Raw genomic sequence first — 10,209 nt, forward strand, 5'->3', positions numbered from 1 at the left:
ACTCCACGATTGTACAGATGATACAGAGACTTGACATACTGTAAAACATGTTAATAAGTGAGCTTTAGAGGTACTGCAAGGCAGATTGTGCTACCTGTGGACAGAGCCGGGCTAGCTGTCTCCCTCTGCGACCAGCCTTAGTGCTAAACCAACATGCTGCTGGATCCAGATTTTAATGAACAGAACTGATTGACCTCTTGATAAAACCTCAGTCAGTCAGTTATTTTCTCGTCTTGGTGAGCCAACATGCTCAAACATGCTAAATATTATCCTTTTTAGTTTTTGCTTGTGCAAATAGCGATGTTCAACAACCAATAGGTGTGCTCTCAGGAAACAGGCATCTGGCTACATAGTAGTAAGCGCTGTCATGTTTAGCACTGTGTTGTCAGTTGCCTGCTGAAGCACAAGAACATGAAGTCTCACTTCACTTGTATCGTACAAAAAGGAGGTGAAATCGGGGGAATTGTGGAGTGAATGAGAGCATCTCTTGGAAGTGTCCTCCCATTTGTACAATAATCGAGTACAAAAGAAGAACCAGAAATTGCTGTCCTCAAAATGCACCCAAAAGGACATCTGTTTCTGTTAGTCAACAGTTTCTCTTCTTGTAAATTTCCACCAGGTGCCTGATGGAAAATCATTTAATCTCAAAATGGATCTAGTTTTTTCGTTTTCAATTTTTTTCAATTTTTTTTTTCTTTTACTTGTGTCCATAAACTTGATTTAGTCTTCTTATGAAAACCCCATTGTGGAGGGGGGCATGGTGCATCAGCTGCAGGAGAGAGGTGTGGAGGGGGCTCAGGAGGGCGGCACCAGTGGAGGTGATTAGCACACCTGTAGCTAGCTGTCTAATCACTCTCCCTCTTTCCAACACAGTAGCGTGCTGGACCAAAGAAAGCGGTACGGGCAGAAGTCGTGAGACACACAGCAGACGGCAGCAAGAGGCCTGCAAACGGCTGCAGAGTGTGTCTAAAACTAATGGCATAAGCCGAAATCAATAAAAATTCCTAAGAAACAGGTTTTGGACTCTGAGTCTTTGTGCTGAGAGAACCCTCGTGGCAGTGAGCCTTTCACACCCATGATTCAACAATTCGGGGGAACTTGAATGAGTAAACTTATCTCAAGCCGGTCCATTAGTAACTCTCGTGGCTCCATTTGACATTCCAAATAATTTCAACATATTATTAGCACCACAAACTACCATTCTGGGTTCAGGAGGCAGACACGGTCAACACATTTAAGAGTAGACTTAAGACTTTCCTCTTTGATAAAGCTTATAATTAGGGCTGGCTCAGGTCATCCCTTAGTTATGCTGCCATAGGACTAGAGTGTCCCTCCCCTCTCTCTCTCTCTCTCTCTCTCTCTCTCTTTCTCTCTCTGTCTGTGTCTGTCTTTTTCAGGGTTATGCCTAGTCAGGCACGGTATTGATTGAAGATGCAGTCCCCCAATCTCCCTTTACTGAAAACGCTCTCTCTCTCTCTCTCTCTCTCTCTCTCTCTCTCTCTCTCTCTCTCCATCTGTGGACATGTCTCATTAATGCATGTTACTAACCAAACTTCCCTGGAGTTTCTGTGCTCTGTCGTCCAGCAGGTTCTCGTGGATCGTGGCTGCTGCTGTGGTCCTGCATGACGCCCACTACATATATTACTACCGTCATTATTGCTACCATATACCATTCATTGGATCTGTACAGTATGTTTCTGTTGATTTGTTCTGTACACGTGACATCTATTGCACGTCTGTCCATCCTGGGAGAGGGATCCCTCCTCTGTGGCTCTTCCTGAGGTTTCTTCCACATTTTGTCCCTGTTAAAGGTTTTTTGTGGGCAAGTTTTTCCTCACTGGAACCGAGGGTCTAGGACAGAGGGTGTCAGTCCCTGTACAGATTGTAAAGCCCTCTGAGGCAAATGTACTTTGTGACTTTGGGATATACAAATAAAATTGATTTGATTTGATTTGACCACGCCTGTTCACAGCCTTTCTCTTTGACCACTAAAAACTGCCTCACCATCATGTGTCATGAACTGTATTCAGTGATTTCAAACAGAATATCAGCAACTAGAAACATCACCTCGTCTATCTACTATTAAACGTTTACAGAGACTTTTAGACTTAAATAAACATCAGAACACAAGTAGCATGTAATTACAATACATTTTACCAAAATAAAGGTATGTACAGTAACTGCAGTAGCTCTTACAGCTGCATTCAGTTAGTGTATATAAGTTGCAGGACTCTGCTACTGTACAAGCTGGTTTGACTTATCGTCAATGTGAGTGGTTCCTCCTGGGCTTCTTTCCTGTATCTTTTTAGGACTGCTCTAACCAACTGTGAATAAGTTCAGTGATCACTGTTCCAACCATCTTATTCAATACTCTGATGGTGAAGCTCATATTAAAAAATATTTTACATTTACTTAAAGTTTACACCACTTTAACATAAATGACTGTATGTAATGTGAGGTGTATCACTCGAACCAGGAGGAAATGATCACCCTACTTCTCAGTTCCCCTCAGTTCTACGCAGCTTTTTAGCATCTTTAAGCTGACTGTCTTGGTTTTAGTTTCAATGCCTGCAACTTTAATGTTCTGGTTCACTCAACACTGTCATCGATGCTGTTTTCTGTTGCAGCAGCAAAAAAAAATCTCATCTGCACACTATTTGTGAAGCACTTGAGGGGTAAAAAGACAGTTTCCCTCAAGAGTGAACTCTTTCATACACTGCGACCTGAGAATTGTTGACCCGCTCAGATTGATCTCATTGTTGAATCATTCTTGTGAAATAATAACTTCAGTTTAAGTAAACAGAGTGTGACTGTTTGTTTGATTGCGAGTCGACATTAGAAGTCATCCATCCCTCCAACTTGAACATTTCCTGTTTTCCCTCTGTGCATGTCGAGACTGGAGCCTGGCAGCCAGTTTCACACAGATTTGTAGTTGTTAGATGGGTTCTTTTGATATTATTAACTCAGTGCAGAGATCTCTGCATCTTCTGACATTTCTCTTCGGCTGTGTTTCTTTAAGCCACACTTCAGAGTGTTTACACATCATGTGGGTCTTAGGAATATTACAAGCAAAACTTTGAATCGACTAGAACAAATCTGTTTTATATCACTTCTCTGACACGCTGCAATATATCTTATTGCAGAGCAGCGCTCACAGTGACTCACTCCTTTTGTAATTTAATGAGTTTTGCAGAATGATATGATATCTGCACCTCAACGTCACTGCAGATTAAATTAAAAGGAAATCCAAGGTTGTCAACAGACGCATTGCTGAGACAGCACTAAAAGTTATAGCTCTTAAGTCTTTTCTTATCTGCGCACCATTAACTTACTAATGGTACATGAGTCAGGCTATTGTTTGGGAATATGGAATATTGGTTCTTTCTGAGGAACACATCCATTTTTACATTCTGTCTGCTTGACGTATGCACTGTTGCACAATGTGTGAGAGCAATCTGGGGTCAGTTAGAATAAGACTCTTTTCTTCTGCAGAAACGTCTCCGGGGGGAGTCGCTCTGCTCCGTTTCTCCCTCACCACATGTTAGTTGGACGCTCATGCCAAGACACTTTCCACATGGTCACAGAACTTCAGGGAAAAAGAAACTAAAAGTAGATGCACAAATCGTAGCCTCAAAACAGCAGTGTTTAGAGCAGGATGTTTACACATGGAGGAACAAAGTCATCTCTCAAGCTGGAGTCATGTTTAGTTTTAATGAACAAAATGTCTTCAGAGATACAGAATATCACTGAAACTTGTAGGCTAATGTCCACAGGATACTGCACACACATTCGTACAGTGTGAGGTAATGAAAGTGCTTTAGTGTCTGTTGCCTACATTAAAACAAATCAAAGAAATAAAGTGACATAGCGCGTATGCATGCATACAAACAAAGGAATTACATTTATTAATGTGCATTGTATCTCACTTCTTAGCTTGATTTAGTTCATTTAGTTCAGATCAGGACAAAGATTTCACATTTTCAGTCTGTCTGGCTCAGCGTCAGTGCCACCTAGTTTGTATTTACTTTTACTAATCTTCCATACTCAGGGTCGAAAATCAGATCTATTTTGGCTCCTCACTGAGTGAAATGATCCAGAAGTATTTATGCGTCAGCCACGATAAGAGCTGCTCAGATTCTCTAAATGTTAAGGAAAGGTGATACACTGCTTCCTTTCTTATCTCCTTTAGCACAGGATAGGAAGGGAGATAATACTATCCCACAATGCCTTGTGGCAGCAACAAAATGGAGACACTCGCAACCATTATAAAAAAAACAACACATTAATTAATTTTTAAAATGTGATGCAGACTGCAGCAGAGAGAGAGCGAGAGGAAGAGCTCATGTGGACAAATGAGAAAGAACTAATGATCTAAAAACTTCAAACATGAAGTGTGATGTCCCTCTACACGTCTGTAGTTTATCTGTAGAACAGACTGGAGTCTGTTGACAGTTGTAACTGGAATGCATAAGTGGCCAAAAACATTTTTTGTGTTGATCCTGACTATTCAAATGAATATAAAACATTAATATCAGTGTGACGGTCAAACCTTCTCTATCGTCTTGCAGATCGTCCTGATATAGAGATATTGTTGAGCATTAATCATCCATCTTTTGCCATGACTTGCTAATGTGCGTGTGTATGTGTGAGTGGACAGGAGTGTGAGTGTGAGCAACAATTTATACATATATATATATATATATATATCCTGCATGAAATGACACAGAAAGAACACACATGGAGAAGTGTGTAAGATGTGTTTTTTGTTTTTAATCTTTTGAACATTTCACTGCAGACATGCCAATAACATCTGCGGTGACATAATTACATAGTTTAGTGTAAGTGCAGTCAGATTCTCTGGGCACCACAGACACAGATGTGTTTCCTGAGTCATGAATTCACCTTCCTATCTTTCCTTGTCCTCATGACGTCCTCCTTCGTGAAAAAGGGAGAAAAAGTGTTGAGGAAAGGACATAGGAGGTGATTTTATTATTATGATTATTATTTTATGAACTACTCGACTACGGCCAAAGACTTTCAGTTTGTTTGGGGGCCCCCTGGTGGCTGAGGGGCTGTCTGCAACAACTTAGTTGGCTCACACCTCAGGCAGGCTCTGCTCATTTGTTTGTTCTGCCCTTGATATTTTTTTTCCTTTTTCATCTTTTGTTTCATGTGTTGCACTCATTTAGCACTTCAAAGGGAATTCATATCACTTTAGAAAAGTGGCTGCACTCAGTTACACATAAATGAATCATGCAACATAGAGCTGATGTGAAACCATGCTGCAGGGAGTAAATCCAGTCATGAATATGCTCATCCTGTTAATCCTACCTCTGGCTCACACCAGGCCGGCAAACAGGGACTGTCCTATCAACCTGTCCAGCAGGTTCTGGTTAAAACGTAGTGAATAGTCCAAGTTTGATTGATCGGTTAAAGTAATTGACACATCTGATGGATCAATTGGGATCCAGGGTGTGTATATCATCGAGGAATTTGAGAATACATATGGAGCTGCAGGCCTGTCTCTTCTGTATGTGCGTTCCATCCAGCGGCGGTGACCTCTGAGGGGCCCGTGGAGAGGGTAAGGAGCCGGCTGGGAGAGCTCCTTGATGGAATCGAGATAAGACTCCATAGTGTGTGAGGAACAGTCCAGGTCTCCGTCCTCTATGTCGCTCTCCTGCATCTCACTGATGGTTGGAAGTCTGTCCACTGTGGAGAGGAGGCACCTGGGCTTCATCCTGAAGAGAAAGGCATGTCATTTAACGTTGCTTTTGTGAAGATTACAGATGGTTCCTTCTGTTTATCAGCAGGATAAACAGTGCTCCTGAGTCATTTCCTCAGAGTCACCTGGGTTTAAACAGTAGGAAAAGGCAATAGAGAGCAATACACACAATTTACACAATTTAGGACAAAGCAATCTGTGATGCAAAGTAGTGATAAAAGTACTAAAACATCAGTGTTAGTCCCAGAGGACACGTCAATGATTTCCTAAAACAAATGACAATTGAAATGTGGACTAGTCAGACCACATTCTTGAGTCTTAACTCGTGTCTGTAGGTTCAGTGATAAACTGTGTTTACTGATAATGGCTGCTATCAAGTGGGCATTAAATGCAGCACTGCCTGAGGGGGGTCAGTGTTCAGTGTTTGTGTTGAGCCTCGCTTCTTATATGCAGAGGTTTCTCTGGATTCTCTGAATCTTTTCGTGATATTTGAATTTTTGTGTTCATAAACGTTGGACTACACTTTCAGTGATATCAGGTGTTATTTGATAATTCCATAACTTGCTGTCATTTTTTTGTTTGTTGCAATTATCAACACATTTTACACGTGAGTGTGTATTTATAGAGAACAACAAGTTTATCAACATATAGCTTTATTAAGTTTTTACAGTGTCCCAGTGTTTTTAATAACTTATGTTTATTATCAGGCGACTACACACTAACAAACATACTTATGCAGGGGTCTTCAACCTTTTTCAGACTAAGGACCCCTTGGATGACAGACAAACAGAACAGGAACCCCTACATGTAATTAATTTTTTAAAATGTGTTTGGCCTATAATAACTTTTATATTTACTTTATTTAACTTTTATTTCAGCTTATTAACCTATTTATATACTGGGTTATGAGCCTATATGTGTTTATGATTGATACAAAGATCATGCATAATTATTATTGGTTATTAAATGCCAAGAGCTGTGCATCTTTGGACATGTCCACTGATTCATCCAAATGGAGTGTTGATACCTCTGCTGTTTGTAGTTTCCTAATGATCTGCACCCTCACATTCACCATTATTTTGGTGAAAATTGGCAGACCCCCTGGGGGTCGTGGACCCTTGGTTGAAGACCCCTGTACTTATGAATACTGTATTCTGTAAATAGAGTTAATCTGAACAGTTATCAAACATTAGATCTGATCATGGTATTGAAATGTTAAAAAGCCATCACGAAATATTTAAATACACTAATAGCTTATAATTTTTGAACTGAAATGTGAGCAGAGCTTCTAACCCTGACAAAGTAATGTCACCACTGACATGATATTTAACATGTATATAAAGTCATAATTAATTTCATCGGTTGATTATTTTAACTAAACTCTAACTAAGTCACTACTCAAGAAAATTTGATCTATTCTTCCTATAATTTGTACAAGATTAGTTGTTGCCATGGAAACCTCTCAACAGAATCCTGGTGGAGAAACATGGAAGACTCTTAATTATTTGAATTGTGTAACTCCGCCTTGTAGCTAAATAAATAAATTCAAAGTACATGAGTACAGCGTCTTCAGTGGGAGCTAGAGCTCTTTTTAAGAACATGAATATGTAATGAGGACTCTTTCTATTCAAATCTGCATCCAAACACGGACTCACCTAGAAACGTCTCTGTGAATCTTTCTGCTGCTGCTTTGTCTTATGACAGAAAATTCCTCCTCTGTGTTTTTCTGCCTTCCTCTCTGTCAGCGCTCCACTGTTCTCTCTATTTTCACCCAGGACACCGTCAGTCCGTGGGTGTCAACTGTGCTCTCACCAAGGCTCTCAGCATGTACAGGACATGGTGTTGCAACATGTAGGTGTGAATCTGTAAGCGCTGTCAGAGGATAAGCCAAGGCCAGGGGAGCTTTTATAATGCATTAGCCAGACTAGGCTAACAGAGCCGATTATAGGCCTCAGAGCGTGGAGGGAAAGTCGGGCTGTAATGGTGGATGTGGGTTGGGATGTACTGTAGGCAGGAAGTTAACAGGCGAGGTGATCAGTGAGTGAGTTATCGTTGTGGAGATGTCATTGTCTCACATCCAGACATCTAGTGGCTGCACAACTTGGAGATAGAACTCTCTTTCTCTTTACTTTCTATTATTATTCATCACAGTGAGAGGGAGAGTGGAGTATTCCTGTTCAATCCAATCACGGATATTCATTTGAAATACCATTTCCTGTCCTGTGTGTGATTACTACACCACAAATAAACAATATTGCATCACATAATGAAATTATCATCACAAAGAGAGAAAACATCTATCACAGTGATATCAAAATATTCATATTATGAATATTCACAGCAGATGCTTTAACTTATCAAAGCACAGATGGAAATATTAACAGTAATGATGACATTTTACGAAGCATGGAACAAGCTCAGCTCTATATAATGCAGCAGAGTGTTTCCTGTTTTGATAGTCCAAATATCTTGCCTGAAAAAAGACCTATGAGAATAAAATCTCTTTAAAATTTATTTGACGTCACAAGTTTCTGGAGAGCGTGTATGAAGCTCAGTGTGCGGTGGCTCTGGTCATCGCCATCTCGTCAGTCCTGCTTCTCCAGAAAAGAGCAAAGATCTGGGTCGCCTGTGAACTTTAGGCCGGCTGAATGAAGTCTGGGTGTTTAAACAAGCCTCCTGTAACTTCACCCACCTGTCAATCAAAGCCACCACGCTGATAATTATGCATAACTTTAAATTTTAATATCATAAGACTGTTGCGAGGCCATCACAAGATGTAGCTGAGCGTGTGAAGCAGCCAAAAGGTTGAGTCAACCTGACTTCAGAGGCCTCGCGGGAGAGGGAGGCAGGAGGAGGCCTAATTAAATGGAGTCCAAACTAACTTAGCAAACAAGTTAAACATTAGAGTTCTGCACTGGAACTCATTACAGATGAGATAGACTGAAACTCTGAGGTAAATCCATGAGTGACGTCACCCGTAGGTTTCCGAAGCGCCCTTGTCACGTTGCCATGTTGGATGTACTGCTTCTTCCGCATCTTGGCTCCGTTATTCCTCAGCTGTCTTCATTTTTAATGCAAAACACCTAAGTATAGATATGAGTAAATAAAAACCACAGACACCACAGGATGCGACAAACTGGAACAGGCGGTCTGAAAATGTGAAAAATACCCGAACAGAGACAGTGATGGTTACCCTGGGAGATTATTTACACCACATGAGAAATCCAGGAAGTCTGAGTAACATCTCAATGATCTCTGAGGCTTCTCAGAAACACTGCAGAGCAGTTTCTATGACTCTGAGACTCTAGAATCCTAATCTGGGCGGTGTAAAGACGAAATGTGATGAAATAATAGAGTAAGCATGGTGTAAGCCTACAGACCTTGCTATGACCACAGCTATGTTTATGTTTTGCAATAATTAATTAAAACTTTTAGTAATCTTTTAAAGGAGTGTGTTGAACTGGTCAAACATAACCAGAAGGTTAGTCACTTTTCCAACTAACCTCAGCAAAAACATTCCTAGTCCCACATTTCTGGTAATCCGGCAGAAATGTTTTCATGTTTCATGTTGGGCCAAAGTGTGTCTGAACATGACCACAGGATGTAGACATACAGAAACTCTCTTTGTTTACAAGAAATCTACCCGACACCTTTATCTCTAAATCTTAATTCACATGTTTTTTCACATTACTGTATGCTTTCGTTTTTGTTCTCTATAAAAAATAAACATTCTGCCAAATCTGAAATGATTTCATAACTTTTTTAACTTTAGAAGCTCTGCTGTTCTCTGACTGAGAGGCCTTACTGTGTGTACCTTCACTTTCATGACACTCTTGTTCTCTCACTGAGCTCATCTGTTCAGACGAATGATGTAGTGATGAAGTAAGAGCAGCGCACAGCCTGCCAACATGCTCATGTTGGCTGCAGAAAGCATGAGGCCTGACGGCAGCTGTTACAGTAAATACATTTTAGTCACAGTGTTACTGTCGCTCTTCTTAGGAACTGTGTTCATGAAATGTTTACCGCTGTCTGCCGGAAACGGAAAAGAGAGAAAGTAAAAAAAGTTAAATGCCTTAACTAATGTGGCTACATGATTAGAACGGCCAACATGCATCATGATAGTCACAAGAAAATGATATTTATACTGTTTCAATCATATTTCATTGATATGTACACTCACCGGCCACTTTATTAGGCACACTTGTCCAACTGCTCGTTAACGCAAATTTCTAATCAGCCAATCACATGGCAGCAACTCAATGCATTTAGGCATGTAGACATGGTCAAGACAATCTGCTGCAGTTCAAACCGAGCATCAAAATGGGGAAGAAAGGTGATTTAAGTGACTTTGAACGTGGCATGGTTGTTGGTGCCAGACGGGCTGGTCTGAGTATTTCAGAAACTGCTGATCTACTGGGATTTTCACGCACAACCATCTCTAGGGTTTACAGAGACTGGTCCGAAAAAGAGAAAATATCCAGTGAGCG

The sequence above is a fragment of the Larimichthys crocea genome, chromosome I, assembly GCF_000972845.2.
Source record: "Larimichthys crocea isolate SSNF chromosome I, L_crocea_2.0, whole genome shotgun sequence".
Classification (NCBI taxonomy): Eukaryota; Metazoa; Chordata; class Actinopteri; family Sciaenidae; genus Larimichthys; species Larimichthys crocea.